The following is a 21492-nucleotide window of genomic DNA, read 5'->3' as shown; positions in this document are numbered from 1 at the left end:
TTGAGGGGACCGCCTGTCCAATTCTCCCAGCCGGCCCGGGAAGGAGAGAGGGAGGGACTCCGGCCGCCTGCCGCCCCGGCCCAGGGAAGCTCGCACCCCTCGACGATCGACCGGAGCGGATTCTCCCAGCCAATCAGCCGTTCCAGAATGGGGTACGCTGTCTTCTTGGTCTCTGTCGTGGCTCTGGGAGCTGTTCTGTACCGTTTCTACTTCTCTGGAGGAGGAACTAAGACCCGCGCGTCTTACTAAGCCGCCATCTTCTCCACTCCTCTTCTCTAGGTTTTTGCTTTAACAGAACAGGTCAGCTAACAAAGCTCTCAGTTCCTTGTTATGAATATAGCACCTTACTAATATATTTTATAGCACGAAGTGCTTTTACACCCGAGTTGTTTGATTTGTAGTCTCCATTTAATTAAAGCAGATTTCCCTCTAAAGAAATCACATTTCTAATTTTAGTATTTTCCCTTCTCAAAGAAAGAGTTTGTATTGTAGTGTTGCCTCAGTCCTTTTGCCCTTTTTTCCCTTAGCCTCCTCCACTACCACCCTCCTCTGGGCTTGCGACTGGGTGAACAAAGGGCAGGGTTCAAATACCCAGTTTAGCAAGGAAGTCTCTGTGAATTCTTGGGCGAGTCTTACCCCAGCTCTGCAGCTCAGCTTCCACCTGAAAAAGTGGAGAAACTGGGGACACCCTTTGGAACGTTTCCTGTCGGATCAGTGAGCAACGGCAGACTGCAGTGCAGGGCTGAGCTGGGCCAGGCTCTGGCGGTAAATGGCTGAAGCTAGCCTGGATTGGATCTCAGGGGACTGACAGTCTGTTTGGAGAAGGACCAAGAGTGCCCACAAACGGGCAGTGACACAACACAGCACAGGATCAGGTGCCATAGAGCAGCCAGACGTTGAGTGCTTATGGGAACAGACCTCTCCACGTTTTTTTTTTCACTTAAAAAATTTTTTTGGGGGGGAAATATTCATACACATACATTCCATACACGGTGTACAATCAGTGGCTCACAATATCATCACATAGTTGTGTATTCATCACTATGATCACTTTTTAGAACATTTGCATCACTCCAGAAAAAGAAATAAAAAGAAAAAAAAAAACTCATACGTCCTATACCCCTTACCCCTCCCTCTCATTGACCGCTAGTATTTCCATCTACCCAATTTATTTTACCCTTTGTCCCTCCCTATTATTTATTTATTTTTTATCCATGCTTTTTTGACTCATCTGTCCATACTCTGGATAAAAGCAACATCAGACACAAGGTTTTTACAATCACACAGTCACACTGTGAAAGTTATATCTTTATATAATTGTCTTTAAGTATCAAGGCTACTGAAATACGGTTGAATTGATGATTTTCAGGTACTTTTCTCCAGCCACTCCAATACACAATAAAGTAAAATGGTTTATCTCTATAGTGCATAAAAGTAACCTCCAGGGTTACTTCTCAAATCTGTTTGAAATCTCTAAGCCATTGAAACTTTATTTTGTCTCAGTTCTCTCCTGCCTGTTTTGGTCAAGAAGGCTTTCTCAAACCCTTGGTGTCAGGTCCCAGCCAATCCCGGGATTTCTGTCCCACATTTCCAGGGAGCTTTACACCCAAGGAGGCATGTCCCACATGGGAAGGAGAGCTGTGAGTTCATCTGCTGAGTTGGCTTAGAGAGAGAGGCCATATCTGCGCAACAAAAGAGGTTCTCTAGGGGTGACTCCTCAGCAGGAATAAGCCGCATAGGAACCCCAAGATCTAGGGCTAAACCTATTAATGTGGTTATCTCCACTGCTTGTGAGAATATCAGAAATTCTCCAAATGGGGAAGTTGAATATTTCCTCCTTTCTCCCCAGTCCACCAAGGGGACCTTGCAAATACTTCTTTATTCACAGTCCAAATTACTCTGGAATATATTGGGGCATTACACTAACTTGGACAAACCAACAAAATCTCATGTTCTATTCAAGATTCCATGTACTTATGGTGTTCAACTAAGCATATTTTGGTATGTACGATCCAAAATATAAATTTTGCACCAAATAAACATCTCTCCTTTTGGTCTCACACAGAAGTTGAAGTTTTAAAATATGGACAATATCATCTTTTACCCTGTTCCTATCCAGAACAGCTTTATTCATATCTCTACTTGAAGTCTGACCATGTGTCCAACTTTTTAAACAGTTCCTGTATGGAGTACTGCTTACTATCATAGCTTTAGAGCTCTAACTCTGAGTCTCAGGTGTCACATAAGTACCCAAAGTTTCTGGGAATGACCAGAATATATACAAACAGCTCAATATTTAGAATTAACAGTTACATCTCCTGAATATAGCTGACTGCTGTAAGATTTTACAATCTAGGACCCTTTACAATAAGCCCCAACCTGATAACCCATGTTCTTAACTTCAGTTCACTGAATTTTTATATTATAGTTCACCAAATTTTTATATTAATGTTAGTCCATACGATTGAGGCATGATAATATTTGTCTTTTTGTTCCTGATATTTCATTCAGCACACAGTCCTTAACGTTCATACACCTAGTTGCAGGCCTCACAACTGCATTCCTTCTTGTGGCTGCTCAGTAGTCCCTTGCATGCATACACCATAGTTCCCCCTTCCATTCTTCAGTCATTGAACCCTTAGGCCACCTCCATCCATTTGGATCATAAACACTGCTGCCAGAAACACCAGCGTGCAAATGTCCATTCATGTCCCCTCACTCAGTTCCTCCAGCTATACACTGAGCCACGGGGTTTCAGGGTCATACAGCAACCCCACCCCTAGTTTCCTGTGGAACCACCACACTGCCCTCCAAGGAACTGCACCTCTCATTTCCCTATCAATAGTGAATAGCTTTATCTCTTTCTCTGCATTTCCTCTAGCACTTGTTTCTCTCTGTTCGTTTTTTTAACAGTTTTATTCACACATCATACAATCCAATCCAAGTGTATAGACATGCCTTCACTGCCATGGTCTATATAAAGACATTTCCTTTTCTTTCATAAGAATCCATAACCCTTCCCCATGCCCGGCCTCCGCCTGTTTGCGTTTAGTTTTGGCATAATGCCGTTTTTACATTCCGTGACAGCATAGTACAATGTTACTGTTGACTATAGACCCTAACTTGCATTGATTGTACTTTTTCCCATATACCATCCATTTTCGACACCTTGCAATATTGATGTTCATTTGTTCTCCCTCATGTAAATTTTTTTTTATTTGTATATTTAATCACCATCATTATCTACTCTAGGCATTCCTAAATTATACCATCTCAGTCTTTATTCTCTATCCTTCCTTCTGGTTTCATACGTGCTCCCAGCCCTTCTCCCTCTATCATACTCACATTCAGTTTCATTCAGTGTACTTACATTATTGTGCTGCAATCAGGTAGTATTGCGCTATCCATTTCTGAATTTTTACAATCAGTCCTGTTGCACAATCTGTACTCCTTTAGCACCAGTTGCCCAATCTCTACCTTATTTCTATTTCCTGATAACCTGTGTTCTTAACTTCAATTCTCTAAGTTCATTCATTAATGTTAGTTCATATTAGTGAGACCATATAGTATTTGTCCTTTTGTTTCTGGCTAATATCACTCAGCATAATGTCTTCAAGATTCATCCACATTGTTGCATGCTTCATGACCTTATTCTCATAGCTGTGTAATATTACATTGTATGTATATACCACAGCTTGTTCAGTCTATCATCTGTTGATGGACATTTGGGCTGTTTCCATCTCTTGGCAATTGTAAATAATGCTGCTATAATCGTTGGTGTGCAAAAGTCCTTTTGTACTCTTGCCCTAAGGTCCTCTGATATATACCTAATAATGGGACTGCTGGATCATATGGCAGTTCTATACTTAGCTTACTGAGGAACCACCAAACTGCCTTCCAGAGCAGTTGTACCATTTGACATTCCCACCAACAGTGGATAACTGTGCCTCCTTCTCCACATCCTCTCCAGCACTTGTCCTTTTCTGTTTTATTTTTTGTAACTTTTTTTTTGTATGCTCTATGTTGGGGGTCACATTTCACTCTTTATCCTTATGACTATCCTGTTATTGCAGCATCATTTGCTGAAATTTTTTTGGAAGTGCATGGGGCCGTGACTCGAACCTGGTTCTCCCATGTGGCAGGCGCTAATTCTACCACTGAACTACCCTTGCATCCCCCCCATCTGTTTGCTTGTTTGTTTTTTGATAATGGCCATTCCACTGGGTGTCAAATGATATCTCATTGTGGTCTTGATTTGCATTTCCTTGATAGCCAGGGAAGTTGAGCATCTTTTCATGTATCTTTTAGCCATTTGTATTTCCTCTTCTGAGAAGTGTCTGTTTATATCTTTTGCCTCATTTTTTAATTGGACTGTTTTTCTTATTGTTATTGAGTTGAAGAATCTCTTAGATATTCTGGATACTAAACTCTTGTTTGATATATGGTTTCCAAATATTGTCTCCTATTGTGTAGGCTGCCTTTTTACTTTCTTGACAAAGTGCTTTGATGCACAACTGTGTTTAATTTTGATGAGTTCCCATTTATCTATTTCTTTTCTCAGTGCTCGTGCTTTGGGTGTAAGGTGTAGGAAACCACCTCCTATTATAAAACTTATAAGATATCTCCCTACATTTTCTTCTACGAGGTTTATGGTTTTAGCTCCAATGTTTAAGTTTTTGATTCATTTTGAGTTGATCCAATTTTTATCTTAACTATATTTAGTCTTCAAATCCATGAACTCAGTATACCTTTCCATTTCTTTAGTTCTTCCATGATTTCTTACAGTTTTCTGTGTATAGGTCTTTTGTATCCTTAGATAAGGATGCTCTTGAGCTTCCTCTCCACCTGCAACCATTGTATCCCCTCTGACCTTCCCCTCTGATGATCCCTGCTCAGTGCCTTCTTTCTTCTCAGCCATCCTGGTCTTCCACATTTCCCAGGACCCATCCTTACAGTTCCTGGATTTGAAATTCTGCTTCCCAGAAAACCTCCCAGGGTGAAAGCACATCACTGACCTACCATGCAGGTCTGGGAGCGACGTCTCTTTCTTATTCTGGGGACCAGCAGGACACAAGGTGCTAGTCAGTTGTGCTGGTTTGAAATTGTTATGTACCCCCAGAAAAACCATGTTCTTTTTTTGTTTTGTTTTGTTTTTGTTTTTATTTGTTAGTCCATATGAGGGAGGCATGCTAATATTTCTTTTGTTTGTCACATTTCATTCAACATATAGTCCTTAAGGTCCATTCACTTTGTTGTATACTTCAAACTTCATTACTTCCTGTGGTCACTCAGTAGTCCATTATATGTACACACCATGTTCTTTCAATCCTGATTTAATGTTGTAGGGAGGAATTTATGATTAAGTTGTTTTCATGGAGATGTGACCCATTCTATTGTGGGTAGGACATTTTGGCTAGGTGGTTTCCATGGAGATGTATCTCTGCCCATTTAAGGTGGGTCTTAATCTACTTACTGGAGTCCTTTAAGAGGGAACCATTTAAAAAAAGCTGAGAGCCAATATAGACAGAGATGTCTGGAGATGCAGAAGAAAATGTCCTCAGGGAAACAGTTTGAAACTAGAAGCCAAAGGACCAGCAGATGCCAGCCTCCTGCCTTCCCAGATTGGCCTTTCTTGAGTCAAGGTATTTTTTTCTGGATGCCTTAGTTTGGACATTTTTATGGTCTTAAAACTGTAAACTTGTAACTTAATAAATGTCCCTTATAAATACCAACCCAGTTCTGGTATATTGCATTTCCAGCAGCATTAACAAACTAAAACATCAGGGCCCCTGACTATTCATAGGCAGTGTATATAGAGAAAAAAGATTGATGGCCTCTTATTTCACCAGGGTTTCTTGGGTCTTCTCAGATCTTCCCATAGCAAGAGTGGAGGGATGTGATGGTGGCTGATACAAAGTGGTGAGTTGGAGAGAAGTTGGCCACAAAGGAGCTGAGCAACTAGGCCTGGGCTGAGGTTCTCCAAGCACAGAGACAGACCCTGCACTGGCAGCAACTTCCCAGAGCTGGGCAGCAACTCCCCTTTCGCCCACAGAACTTGTCCCCTCAGGCCAGCCATTTCCCCAATCAAAGGGTTTGCTTTTCTCTCTTCTTCCAGTCCAGAGTTGCTGGAAAGTTGCAGAAGAATTGGACCAAGTTTCTACTTCTCTCTCCTCCAATGCTTTCACTTTCCTTCTTTCCTCCTTCCACAGAAAGAGAGAAAGGAGGCATGGCTTGGGGGTTGCCACACCTCCTCCATGCCACACCATGTCCTGCTCATGCTCCTGCCGTGGGTGAGATGGAGGGGAGGAGGGAGTGGGGCAGGGAGCAGGACGGCTTTGTAACCAGAGCACTGGCTTGGGAGGCCATGTTCTGGGTGCAAGCAATAGAAAGTTGCTCCCAAAGAAGGACAAAGAATGCTCCCCATTCCCCTGCCCTGTGGGAGGGGTGGTTTGGGTCCATCCAGGGCTCTGATTTAGGGCCTTGTTAACCAGGTTCCTGGGGGGTTACACCTGAGGAACTGCATGACATTGCTGGACAGACATTCTCTGTGAAATGTCAGTATCAGTCCAAGGAAGGACACTATAAGAATAAAACCTGGTGTCAAGAGAGGTACCATTTTAGTCACTACCTCTAAGTCCTGGACTGTGGCTCAGAAGTCCTTCTTTTTCTTTTTTCTTTTTTTTTAAGATGGGCATGCAGCGGGAATCGAACCCGGGTCCTCTGGCATCGCAGGCAAGCATTCCTGCCTGCTGAGCCACCGTGGCCCGCCCGTGACTCAGAAGTCTTGATACACAATCTGAGACGATGCAGAACATGGTGTTGTCTTCATCAACATGAGCCAGCTGAAAGAGGAGGATTGGTATCTTACTGGTGTGGAAGCTGCAATGCTTCTAGGAACTGGGTCACTATTTTCAGGAACATCAGCCTTCTGGTGTCTCCAGATGAGATCCTTCCTTGAGGAAACACCCCTCACCTGACACCAGGGCTTCAGAGGAAAGGCACTAAGTCCTTGTCATGTGTTCATCATTCCAGACCTCATCGGGTCTGTGGTGTCCCTCCCACTCTTATCCAGGGGGAACAAGACACACTGTCTCCAAAAAACTGCTCTCATCTCAGCCCTGCTCCCTGGCTCAAGCTGGTGGGCAGATATGCCCAGAACCTACTGGATAGCAACCCAGAGTTTCTCTGTGATACTCTGTCTCTTACACACACACACACACACACACACACACACACGCTGACCAGCTCAGTAGTTTGCAAGCCTTGGGATGTCCATATCTCAAAGTACCCTCCTTACTCAGGCCTTTCTCTGTCCCTAGCTCCTCTCCTCCCAACAGCTCTGGGAGTGGCTCCCTCCCTTTAGACCTCAGCCTAAAAGTTTGCAGACATTACGCACAGGTTACCCCTTCCCTAACGGACCCTAAGGGACTGGCTCTGGGCCCCCTACTTCCTTTCACAGCTGGGGATCAGACCCTATTTTCTCTTCTGAGCTCCTGGGCAGTCATTTTCCACTCTTTTTTCTTTTTAGCCCTGAATACTCTACTTATAAGGCTTCCCACCTGGCCTCCACCAAAGACAGGTAGATCTGGGGTCTCAGTTGGGGAGGAGAGATATGACCAGGAAACTTGGGCTGCCTCAGATTCAGGAAAGAGGAGACAAGGAAGGCTTTTCTGGGGGAAGGGAGTGTGCCCTGGGGGCCTGACTTGGTGGGAAGCCACAGTCAGGGCTTCCTGAATTTAATACCCAGGGACAGAGACTAGTATGCTCTGATCTGAGCATGAAGATATTCGTGCTCTTATGATAATGGACAGAAGGTCTCAAGAGGCAAACCTGTCTCACAGATCTGGACCTGCATGTCTCAGCCTCTCAGACCTCATTCTCACACCTTCCCTTTGCTTCTCACCAACTCTGGAAGAGACTGCTCTCATTTGAGCCCAGTGCCGGTCTGGACTTTAGCTGGTTAGAATGATCTTAGGCCTCAATTATGCCTGTCCTGAAGAGCCCTAAGGGGCTGGCCTGTCCCTCTCACTTTTTCTTAAGGTTTCTGGGAACAATTCCATTGTCTAGTGTGGTATCTGATTAGCCAATGTCTTCTTTATGCCTTCCTTAGTGACTTATCACACTTCCAGAGATGATCTCTGGTTCACTCTCTACCAGTGGCTCTGAGCCCAGGTAGCTCAGGGGTCTCAGTGGGAGGGAGAGCTCTGGGACGGTGTGGCCAGATGGCTCATATAGCCTCAGAATCAGGGAGAGAGGAACCAAGGATTTTTTTTCAAGATTTTTGAGGCACAGTGCACTTTGGAAGAGCTCCCAAAGCTCAGATACAAAGTTAGGTAGCATGGAATGGGGAGGAGGGCACAGGTCATTTACTGTGAAGGAACTATAGAAAAAGCGGGAAAACATAGATTTCTGGAATGAAATGAAACAGAACAGGAAACCATGTGAGAACTAAGTGTGTGTTGAGAAGTGAGTGTAGAGGAAGTGATTTTAGCCTGGGCTGACTGTGGCAGGAGGTATCACCAAGAAAATGGTTAGAAGAATACTTTCAGGTTCTACCCTTGACTCTTTGTTTCATGGGTCTTGAGCACATTGTGGTCTCCCCTTCACTGTAGAAATAAGCTATAGCAGCCTAGGTAACATATTCTCTAAGGGACAGTTAAGGCACAACAAAAGCATGAAGTGCTGATGAAAAGAGATAACCAGCTGCCTGTAGCCTTTCATCAGTCCTTCCCCAAATTTCTAGGCAGGTGGATTACAAATCAAGACCCAAAGAGTTCAAAGAATACATTTACCAGAGAATGAAATGGCAGCAAATGGGGATTCCTGGGGTTGTATGCTCTGGAGCTTCTCTCTCCCATTTGAAAACTCACTAGGTGAAAAGAGTTATCCCTTTAGGTCTTCCTTACCTCATTAGTCATTGCCATACTGGGCATCTGATAATCCCAGGGGAATCTAGATTCATAAGCCAAAATAACTAGACATCTTAGGGGAACCACTACCTTAAACGAATGACAGTAAAACAAATAATAGAAACCATCTGAAGAAAAACTATGTGAATGGATACAAATATGATCAGTAAAGTTAAAAGGACAAGGGAAGATATAAACTATGTGAAGCAAGAACAAGAACCATGAAATGCTAAATGGGAACAGCTGTGAAAAATATTATAGTTGAAATAAATTCCACATTATATCTAATAAATAAAGCATAGATGTTACTGGACAGAAAGTATTTGGGAAGGATGAGGAGATAAAATCATAAAGAAGTTAAGAGACGTGACAGATAAAAGTAGAGGTACTAACATAAAGGCATTAAGAATCCCTGTGGGAGAGAAACGATGGAAAGGAAGAAATATGTGAAGAAAGAAAGAAGACAAATTTCTCAGACTTACAGAAAGGAAAGATCAAAAAGACTCATATTGCCCCAAAAAGAGGAAAACAGGAAACACACATCCGCACACACACTTAGACCTGTTCTGTGAACCGTAAGAACATCAAAGGCAAAGAAGAAATTCTAGAGACTTTCAGATCACCTACAAAGGACAATAATCTGATTCACATCAGACTTCTTAGAAGGGACATTGGATGCAAGAAGACAATTTGGTAATATTTTTAAAGAATTAAAGAGAAGAACTTTGAACCTAAAATTTTATATTCAACCACATTGTCATCCAAATGAGCAGTCATAACACTTTTGGATTTGTAAGGCTTCAGAAGGTTTGCCATGTACAAAGATCCCCACTGCAAATGTTCTTGGAGTACTCAATTAAGATGAAATCTAAGAGGTGCTGCCAGAGGTGAGGAAGTAAGTGTGATTAAGGACATTGGCAAAGTTTATTTTTGTCTGAAAAAAAACAGGCAGCTGAAACAAAAAGAAGGAAAAGAGAAAATATATCCATGACAGTTTAAAAATTAACTTTCTAGACAAAAGTGAGGAGGAAAGATCAGAGGCCATGAAAGGAAGGTTAAGTGCTTTTCTCATTAGAGGCAATATGTACATATTAATAAGTGTAAGGAAGCAATTGAAGTAAACCCATATAAATATGTCTTTAATTAATTAAGTAAAATGCATACTCTTTAAACTAGCAAAAGAAAACTCTATTCATTAAAAAGCAATAGCTTTTCTAAATGGAAAATGTGAAATAAGATTGCAGAAATAAGTCCTAAATAAAATCAGTGCCAATAAATGTAAGTGGATAAAACTCACCAAATGAGGACAGAGACTCTAAGTTTGAATTTTTAAAAATTTCAACAATATAATGTCTATAAGTGATACACTTAAAATATTTAAAAGGTTAAAAATAAAAAGTTGGAAAAACATATACCTGGTTAACATGAATCAAAGTAAACTCAAACAGCAATCTTAATATTTACAAAATAGAGTTTATGATTAAAAAAGATTATGAAGCAAAGACATATAGCTTATGCTGATAAAAGTCACCATTGAACAAGAAAAATACAACTGTCAAAAACATTTGTACCTAAATATGTGGCTATAAAATGTATCAAACAATACTATCAGAAATTCAGGGAGAAGCAAGTAATAATTATAGTTTGACAGTCACAGTCCTCTCTTAAATTCATAGATAAATAAGATAAAAAGAAACAGAGGAATCTAATCTCTAAATCATATAGTTAATAGAGTCCAGGAACAATGGTACTATATATATTTATACAATATGTACAAATGCATCACATGCATTATGATATATAATAAATCATATTTTAAAATAAATATTTACAAATATACATAAAATATGTATTTGCATGTTTAGAAATGTTTTCAACTATATAAATATATTATAAATATTTAATAAAATATATTGTTTATACATATATAAACTATGCATATATACATATATATGTAACTTTATACATCAATAAAAACAGATAATATAAAATCATTTCAAAACCAGGGAAAATAATTACAAAAATAGACTAAGTACAAGGGCATAAAAGAAGCTTGAATAAATTCCCAATAATTAATGTGTTACAGAATATAACCTCCAAATATAATACTGTAAAATCAAGAATGTGTTAGAAAAGTGAAGCTAAAATAGTAATTTTTTGAATTTAAATAATATATTAGTTCCTAATATATTATCTATAAATTATAAAGTATATTAGGACAACATAATAAAATATGATAATATAAACACTACATATAAAATTTATGGGACATAGTTAACGTTTAGAAAGGAAACTTGCAGCTTCAAATATATTTGCCAGAAAGCATAAAAGGTTAAAAGTAATTGAGCTAAGCACTCAATTACTTGCGAGGACGAAATATGAGCAACAGAGCACACCCAAAGAAATAAAAAGAAGGAAAATAATACTTGTAAAGGCTGAAATGGAGAAACAATGGAGAAGATTAGGAAAACCAATAACTTATTTGAAAAGTTTAATAAGATAAAGATAGACATACCTCTGATAAGAATGATCATGAAATAAGAGAGAAGATATAAAGTTGAAGGAAAAGAAAATAACCACATACCCACTCCATAATGCTGCAGTAGATCTAGTTATGTGCCCCAGGAAAAAAATCTTAACCTTCTCTGCATTCCTCTGGGTGCGAACCCATTGTAGGTGGGACCTTTTGAGTATGTTATGTTTAGTTAAGGCATAGCCCAAGTGAATGAGGGTCTGTTTAATTCTGATTAGTGGGGTCTGACATAAAGGACCCAGAGGTCACAGAACCCAGAAAGGAGAGACATCACCATGTGACGGGAGGCAAAGGTAAAAGCCAAAGAACTCCAAGGATGGTTGACAGCCAACATCAGCACGCTACAGTCTTCGCAAAGGAAGCCAGTCTTGCTGATATCTTGATTTTGGACTTCTCCTATCCTCAAAACTGTGAGCCATTAATCCCTGTGGTTTTAGCCAACCCATTGTATGGTATTTGTGATAGCAGCTCTGGCAAACTAAAACAGTTTTTGCTACCAGAAAGTGGGGTGCTACTCTTATAAACACCTAAAAATGTGGAACTGGCTTTGGAATCAGGTAATGGGTAGAGGTTGGAAGAATGTTGAAGTACTTGACAGAAAAAGCCTTTGAAGAGATTGTTGGTAGAAATATGTACATTGTAGCTACTTCCAACGGGGCCTTAGAAGAAAAGGATTAATGTATTACTGGAAACTGGAGGAAAGGCAATCCTTGTTATAAAAGAGCAGAGAGCTTGGTGAAGTTGTGTTCTGACATGAAGTTGAATGCAGAACTGGCAAGCAATGAACTTGGATATTAGCTCAGGAGGTTTACATGCTAAGTGTGGAAGGAGCAGTCTGGTGTCTCCTTACAGTTTAAAATGTGCGAGGGAAGGGATAAGCTGAGAACTGAACTCTCACACACGAAGGAACCAGCAATTGATCATTTGGAAAATTCGTGGCCTATCCAGATAGAGTGCTCTAAAACTAGGACTGGAAGGTCTGCCAGCCCCCCCCCCCCACCCCACTCCTCCCGAGGTTCTGGAGCGTGAGTGCACAGAGAAAGGGGCTCTGCAGAGGGTGTGGCTAAACATCTCTTTGCTAAATAAGATGTGTTTGAGCATGCTTCTAGTCAGTCATCTCAGAGGAAGTCAGTATTGGATATGCGTCTGTCTAGAAAGGACCTGCAGAAAATCCTTTTGTCTTGTGGTTTGGAACCCCTTGGACCACACAGAAAACTGTTAAGTTTTTTTTAGACTTTTGTATGAATAGAAGAACTGCCAGGCTGGACTGAGAGTGACATAGTTGGGATGAATTGAGGGAAAAATGACATCAAAGGCCAAGAGAGAGGGGCTTCCACCAGGGGTGCAGAAAGGATTTACAGAAGAAGAAATATAGAAAGGTTACAGGTGGGCAGGCAATGGTGGCGCAGTGGCAGAGTTCTCGCCTGCCGTGCTGGATACCAGGTTCGATTCCTGGTGCCTGCCCATGTGAAAAAAAAAGAAGCTTACAGGTGATGTTCATACACATTGGTAATTAAAGAAGTTCGATTAAAATAACCACGAAATGCTACTTCACACCTTTTCAACTAGCAAAAGGAGGATGCCAGGGAGGCATTCGGTGCTAGCAGGGGCACAGCGCACAGGAAATTTAATGTACTGGTGGCCAGAATGCACTGTCATAGTCGTCCCTCCTTCTTTGACTGCCCATAGATGAGGGAGGAGCTTCCTGGGAGGTCAGAGCCAATAGCATCTCAGGGATCAGCGCAGGTATCACAGATGAGGGAGGAAATGAGGCCCAGAGATTGCATGGGATCCACCCAAACCACCCAGCCCTAGGAGCAGACACAGGGCAAAGACCCAGGTGTCCTGCGTCCTGGGTCCTGAGAGCCCACCATGGGTGCCAGCGCCCAGTGTGCCTAGTTCTGGTTCTGGGTCTTTTCTCCCCCATGCCTCCTCTTTCTCTACCCTCCAACCCCCAGCAAGTCAACTTTTCTTTTCTGGCCTGAGTAACCTCCTGCTGGTCCAGCCTGATTGCCCTGTCCTTTCTAACCTGTTGGATTACTGCCGCTGCCCTGACTGTCTCCCTCCCCACCCCACTGGACTCTGCTCCCTACCTTTTCCCCAGCCAGCCTTTCCCTATGTCCTTGGCAGCTGGATTCCCTATTACTGAGCCTCATCACAGGCCCAGTTAGACCTCTGTGGACGCTGTTCCCCACCCCTGTGCCCACTGCCCCTTCCTAGCCACTTCAGGGTGGCGGCCTGGCCCTGGGATGCTGCAGGAGCAGCCCCACATCCCACCCAGGTGCACAGCCTTCTCCTTCTCCCTCCAGCCAGTCAATCCCATCACACCCTCCTCTGATTTGGTGGCCTCCTGTCCCCTGACTGCTGTGCTGTGTGGACTCCTGGTGGTCAAAAGCGGGGGCTGTTGGCCCCGGGCATGCTTCTGGGCAGCAGGCTCCTGCTGAGTGGGGCCTGGGCGCGGCGGGATGGGACTGGGGACGTGCCGGGGAAAATGGGCAGGAAGAGCGAGCCAGAGAGCACAGAGGCAGGAGCATTTATAACCAAGTCTATTTTAAATATTCATTATTTCTCACATCTTTGCCTTTCGCTCAGATGTTAACTCTCTCATTCAAAAGGAGCAGATCTTAGAAAAAGGCAGAGCTCAGAACCCCCATCCCAAGACTGCCTCATCCTCCCACTTGAGAGAAAGAAGGGCAGGAGGAAAGAGCTAAAAGCACATGGCATCAAAAAGAAGCTATTTACCGCGTGCAAGTTAAAGCATCAGACAGGCTCATTGTGAGAGAAACTGTTCAGGAGCAGGGAGATCTCAGTGAGGGTCTCAGTAGCTTCCTGGTCACAGTTGCTTATGAAGGTATTTAGGGAATTTTCAAGTTAGGGTTACAATGACTAGCTGACGTTAAAGTTACATAGAAGGGTCTTACAAAGTGCAAAGCAGATATTCATTGATCAGTATGTTCTGCTTGTCCATTCTGATAAGCTATCTCCATCCGACCAAAAATGGCTTATCTCCAGATGTTACCCAAGTGCAATTCTGTAGGCTGGGCTCCACTTTCTTGGAAAGCTCCTGCTGTCAATTGTTTTTGTAAATTCCCAGTCATTTCTTGGAAAGCGGTTGCTTCTGGCAATACCCAGTACAGTCTGCTATTTTATTTTACTTCTCACAGGGTAGAAGGTTCAGGGGAAATGAAGGGGGCAAGGCTGGAAGTAGATAAAAGGGAGAAAGAAAGGGGAAGGGAAAGATGAGGTTATGGAATCAGGGTAAAAGGAAGAGGTCGGCTTGTGGGGAGGGAACGAGGGTCAGAGAAAGGATTCATTTCAATTCACCATTCTCCTCCTCATGTACCCTCCTCAGGGTCATTGTGGGGACAACAGAGAGGGAGGTTTCTGATTCTGCCTGCCCAGCCCTTCACAGGACCCAGGACCCAGGACCCTTGGGTGCGTGTAGCTATATCCACATATACAGGGTGAAGACTTATTCTCCTTTCCTTGCCCAGCTATTGGGAAGCACCCACCCCCACCTCAACCCCAACGACTGAGCTCCAAAGGGCTGAGAGGAGGCTGGTTCCCAAGGCTGTTGGAGACAACTCCAGCCCCTGAATTCATCTGTGGTGCCCACTCATCCCAGAACTGATCACGCTGAGACCCACTTTCCCAGCCTTGACCACCCCCCAAACTGACCACCTGCAGAGAGTTTATCTGCGCCTGGTCAACACTTCTCATTTTACAGGGTCAAAGACCACCTCAGTATCCGCCTCCAGAAAAGCCTTCTAGGTCTGGAGTTCTTTGTGGGGAGGTTTTTTTTTTTTAATTAATTCATCAAATATTTATTGAAAGCATCTGAGGTGCCAGGGTTCATTTTAGGAGTTGGGGATCCTCAGGAAATCAAAACAAAATCTCTACATTAATGGAGTTTCTAAATGATTAATTAGAACATGTTCACCGATGAAGCGAGTAATATATTCTAATGATATTTCCTTTCTTGTATAACTTTCTGCTTTTCCAGAAGTTAATAATTACTTTTTCTTTGTTTATTTGCTCAGGTTTCTATATACTCAAATTATGCTTCCCATACTTTTCAATTGAATTATATAACAGACTCTCCATTATTTCTCACATGGTCAAATGTACCAGGTAATCTATCAATTCTTCTCCTTCTCCTCTCCCTCCTCCTTTTTTGCCACCTCCTTCTTCTCCTTCTCCCCCTCCCCTTCCCTCCCCCACCCTCCCCTTCCCTCTTTCCCTCCTTCTTCATTCATGTAGGTTTTAAATCATTCTTTTCTCACTGTGGGTTGTTTTTCATTGTTTGAACTGGATACTCAGTAAGTTCCTTCAACTTATATAAGCATGCCCTTCAGTACTGGGAATGTTGTCAGAAATTTTTTCTTAATTTAAGAAAGTTTTCCTTCTCTACATTTGATCTCTTTTTTTTTCATCACATAGTTCTATATTCATTATCATGATCATTTCTTAGAACATTTGCATCAATTCAGAAAAAGAAATAAAAAGAAAACAGGAAAAAAATTCCTACACACCATATCCCTTCCCTCCCTTTCATTTATCACCAGCATTTCAACCTACTAAATTTATTTGTTCTCCTTACTATTTATTTATTTTTAATCCATATGTTTTACTCATCCATCAATAAGGTAGATAAAAGGAGCATCAGACACAAGGTTTTCACAATTTGTGGGGAGATTTTGAGTGACAAATTCCACTTCTTTAATTAATGTAAGGTTATTCGTATTTTTGAACTTCTTATGTTAGTTTTGGTAAGTTGTATATTCAATTAATTTGTCTATTTCTTCTAGCTATTAAATTAATAGTTAATTCATATTCCATTCTTATCCTCTTAATATCTGTAAGGATCTGTAGAAATGCCCAATCCATCATTTGATTCTTCTTCATCTCTGTGCAGTTCTTTCCAGTGCTCTGTCCTACAAATTGTAGCTGCTTGGATCTCCCTGGACTCTCACCTTCATTTACTCAACTCAGGGAATTCGTTGGGCTCTTCCTCCATTTCCCCTTTTCGGAAACTTTCTCCAGACAGTGACATGAGGCAATTGTAAGACTCATTTTGCTTGTTTTTCAGTTCTGGAGATCACTGTCCTTTGTTGTCTGACGCCCAATGTCTTAAAAATTGTTGTTTCACACAATTTGTTTTTTTTCAGCTGTTTCAGGTAGGATGGAAATTTTTCTCCTTGTTACTTCATCTTGGTCAGAAGCAGGGTCTCTCTAGTAATTTACTTTTAATGTAATTTTAATTTTGTTTAGATTTAGTGCTGCCATCACGCTATTTATTTTTTATTTGGCCTTTATGTTCTCGGTTCCTTTGTTCTTCCTTATAGTTTTCTTATTTTGGGTTAGTTGAGTATTTTTAGTATTATGCGCTTTCTTTTTAACTATAACAGTCGACCTTGATCTAAAATATACTACTTCACAGAGAATATAAGAAACATACAACAACACATTTCCCTCTCCCATTCATTGGTTTGTTGTTGTCATATATTTCAATGCATTTTTATGGTTTTTGTTTAAACAGTCAAGTGCCATTAAAGAATTCAAGAGAAAAGAAGAAAAGTATAGGCATAGCTAAGATATTGCAGCTCAGTTCTAGACTACAACAGCGAAGTAAATATTGCTGTAGACTGAGTCACATGAAATTTTTGGTTTCCTAGTACATACACAAGTTCTGGCTGCACTATACTATAGCCTATAAAGTGTGCAATAGCATTATTCCTAAAAAACCATGTACCTACCTTAATTTAAAAATACTTTATTGCTAAAAAAATTCCAACCATCATCTGAGCCTTTAGTGAGTAGTAATGTTTTTACTGGTGCAGGGTCTTGCCTTAGCATTGATGGCTGCTGACTGATTAGGTGGTGGCTGCTGAAGGCTGGGGTGGCTGAGGCAATTTCTTAAAACAAAACAACAGTGAAGTTTGCCGCAGCAGTTGACGCTTCCTTTCACAAAAGATTTCTCTGTAAAATGTGGTGTGGTTTGATAGCATGTTACCCACTGTAGAACTTCTTTCAAAATTAGAGTCTACCCTTAACACCAACTTAGTGAACACACCAGAAACAAAAACAAAAACAAAAACAAAACACTGAATTGTATACTTTAAATGGGTCACTTCTATAGTATGTGAGTTATATCTAAATAAAGTTATTCAAAAATCTTTGTGACCTTGAGTTAGGCAAAGATTTCCTAGATATGACACAAGAAATATGATCCATAACAATTTGCTCTATTGAACTTAATCAAAATTAAAAACTTCTGCTCTTTGAAATGCACTGTTAGGAAAATAAAATGACAAGCCACAGACTGGGAGAAAATATTTATATAGCATATTTTATAAAGGCTTTGTATAAGACATATAAAGAGCTCTCAAAATTCAGTAATAAGAAAATAATCCAATAAAAAATGGGGAAAAGACTTGAACAGATACTTCACCAAAGAAGATATACAGATGATAAAGATGCACAATAAAAGACCCTCAAATCATTAGCCATTAGGGAAATTCAAAGTAAGACCACACTCTATTAGAATAGGGGGAAAAGGTGAACGAGCCTAAAAACAAAACAAAACAACCACAGAAACCTGACTAGTCCAGAATGCTAGCAAGGATATGAATCAAATCAAACATTGCCGGTAGAGTTGCAAAATGGTACAGCCACTTTGGAAAACAATTTGTCAGTTTCCTTAAAATTATACACAGTCTTACCACATGACCTAGCAATCCCACTCTTTGAATTCAACCAAGCAAAAGAAAACCTGTGTTCCTATTTGGAGACCCAGGCCAGGGTCCCCTCTCCATTTTGAGAATAAGTTTCTGCACACAGCCCCTTATGATGACCAAGACAGGAGTTAAAGGTCATCAAACCTCAGGAGGGGTGAAAGAATGTATAGGTGGTTTTGTAAACAAAGCATTAAAACTCCCCTACCTTGATCACCGCTGGTAACAAACTTCCAGACTCCTGTGTCATGAGACCCTGCGGAAACTCTGTTCTCATACCCTATGGAATGTCTTTGCCCTAAACCCTTATAAGCTGCCCTTGCACGTCCTGCTCTTTGAGGAGCCCTGATTTCCGTTTACCGGATGACCACCATTGAGAAAAACCTTCTCCTTTTGGTAAGTCCCAGTGAAATCCACACCTCTCTGTCAAGCGTGTTCTTTGGTCTTGGGGTTGTGCTGACCCAAGCCCTTCAAGAACCGGGTTGGAACACCTCTAAAAACCTGTGCACAAATATTTGCAGCAGCTTTATTTGGAATAATCAAAACTGGAAACCATTTGAGGAGAGTTAATATTTTTATGATTGATGCTTTATATTCTTTTGTCTATGGTATTTTAAAATTTATTTACTAATTGTTGTTATTATACATAAATACAACTGTCTGTATTGATTTTACATCTAGAAAAATTTTGAAATCATTTATTAATTCTAATAATTTATCTGTAGATTCTTTTGGATTTCTTATTTCCACAAACATGTAATGCACAACTGGTGATCTTATTTCTTCGTCTCTGTTGCTTAATGCTATTTGTTTCACTTTCTTGCCATTTTGCACTGCATTGGGCTTTCACAACAATGTTAAATAAAAGTGTTAACAGCGGCCATACATTCCTTCTTACCATCTCAGAGGGAAAGTTATCAATATTTTACCAATAAGTATGATGTGGGCACTAAGTTTTTTGTAGGTATTATTTTTCAGAATAAGGAAGATCCCGTTTGTTAGTAATTGGCTAAGGGTGTTTTCTTTTACAATGAATGGATGTTTAATTTTTATGAAACACTTCCTTTGTATTAGAGATTTTTTTTCTTTTTAATTCTGCCCATGTAATGAAATACATTGATTGATACTCAAATGATAAACCAACCTTATATTCCTTGAATAAACCATATTTTTTTGTGATGTAAAAAACAAAACAAAATAGAACTAGAAACCAAAACAGAACTGGAAACCAACCTGAATGCTCCTTGACTGGCATATGGAAAAGCAAGTTGTCGAAAATCCATATAATGGACTCCTTAGCAATTAAAAGAACCAAACTACTGATACACCCAAGATGCAACATCTCAAATGCATTTTACTAGACAAAGGAAGCCAGCTCAAAATGCATATGATTCCATTTTTATAAGGTTTTGGAAAGGGGAAAACTATAGGAAAAGAAAATGATCAGGGGTTCCCGGGGTCTGTGGGTGGAGCAAGGCAGTGACTACAAAGGGGTACAGAAAAATTGGTAGGGAGTGAAGGAACTTTTCTTCATTTTTATTATGGTGGTGGTTAGAAATCTTTATGATTTTGTCAAATTCCCAGAATTTTCCACTGAAAAGCGTGAGTTCTGCTCTATATGTTAACTCTTGATATTTTAGTAGGAAATACATTAAGAAACAACAACAGCAAAACAATGTTGTTAAACTATCATGTATATAGAAGTTGAGTGTATACACACATTTTTAAAGATTTTGATAAATACTTCCAAACTTCCCTCAAGAAATACTGAATCTAGTTGATACTTCCTCGACCAGCGCATGAGCCTGTCTACGTTCTCACACCTTATTGACCATTACGGTACTTGCGACCTTCAATGCCCCCGTCAGTCCTGGGCACACTGAGGGGCTTAACAGAAGCATGATCCTGTGATCTTACAAGAGATAAATGAGATCCCCGGCTCCTGAAGCCAGCTCCCGTTGATAGAGGGAAGGAGTGAAGGAAAACTCCATGTGTGTTGGGGAGAGGAGATAGACTGGACTCAGGGATCTGAGGACTGCACCAGAAGTATTGAAAAAGGAAGGGAGAAGAAGGAGAGCATAATCTGTTTCCTGTGAGCCGAGAGGCTGAAGATGACAACCGTGCCTCATGTCTGTAGCCTCAATGCCTCGCATCACACAGAGCACCTGCGTGTGGCCATAAGGACAAACAGATGAATGGATGAGTAAATGATGGATGGGTAGGTTAAGAGGCTATAAAAGTTTGGGGTCAGCAAAGATAAAATCCCTTTGGTTTGGGATTTAGGGGTTCAAACTCAAAGACTGTGGCCATGCAAGCCTGAGGACTTCTTACTCTGAGTCCCAACTGAGGAGAAAAAGGGTAGCACAAGTGAGTAGGGGGAGCACACATATTCGTGGGCTGTCTATGTGGGTCTCACCCCAGAGGAGCAGATGCCATGGCTACTGGAAGTCAGAAGACCATGCCTCTGATCCGTGAAGGGAGGAGCCTTGGGCCGAGTGCTGGGTCATTTCAACTGGAGCCGGGTGGCTGTGGAGGCGAGATAGGGCTGAGTGGGAGGAAGCTGGGTGGCAGGTCTGTGTGCCGGCGGGGCCAGAGCAAGGGAGGAAGGGGCTCTGGGGGCGTGGTTTCTTGGAAGAGGTGGGTGAGGGGAAGCACTGGGGTGGCTTTGGGAAATCTGCCAGAGGGAGTAGGAATCTAGAGAGAGCTGGTGGGTGAGTAGAGACCACACTAGGAGAGAGGGATGAATATATGGGGATATAAGAACAGTGAATATGAGAGGCAGCGTCCTGTGTGCATGTGCAGGTGTGTGTGTGTGTGTGTGTTTCTGACCACATGTGAGGGCTCGGGAGCCCCTCCCTGAACCCAAACTTTATGCTCTAAATCTTATAATTTGCATCTTTTTTCTCCTGTCTCTATTCCAAGATAAAAATAATACTGCACGTGAGGGTGTGAGAGATTATCTGCAGGAGTGAGCATGAGTGACTGTTCAGAGGGGCAGTGCACCAGAGTGCTTGAACAGATGAATGAAGGGTGGATGAGGAGTGTACAGTGTGAGTATGTGATCTCGCCTTCCCCACCCCCACAGCGTCTGCCCCGGGTTTCTGAGCCTAGGGCATTCCAGAAGCATCATACCTGAGGTTCCAGGGACCTCGCTCCAGCCTTGTAGACAGATCCCCTGCCTCAGAACAGGAGACACCCATATGGGACCAGTTACTGGGAGGGGCTCCGAGGGGGGGGGCGTCCTGTCCTGCGAGCCCTCCCTGGGCTGGGGGGGCCCCTAGACTGGGTGGGGCAGCCACACCTGCTGAAGTTGTGA

At 41.7% G+C, this 21492-nt stretch overlaps 1 pseudogene; it reads left to right on the top strand.

The window, feature by feature from the left end:
- Positions 1-6226: 6226 nt before the first annotated feature.
- Positions 6227-14978, top strand: LOC143683254 (trem-like transcript 4 protein; annotated as a pseudogene).
- The last annotated feature ends 6514 nt before the right edge of the window (positions 14979-21492 follow it).

The sequence above is a fragment of the Tamandua tetradactyla genome, chromosome 5 (genome assembly GCF_023851605.1).
Source record: "Tamandua tetradactyla isolate mTamTet1 chromosome 5, mTamTet1.pri, whole genome shotgun sequence".
NCBI lineage: Eukaryota > Metazoa > Chordata > Mammalia > Pilosa > Myrmecophagidae > Tamandua > Tamandua tetradactyla.
This window is presented reverse-complemented; position numbering and strand designations above follow the sequence as displayed.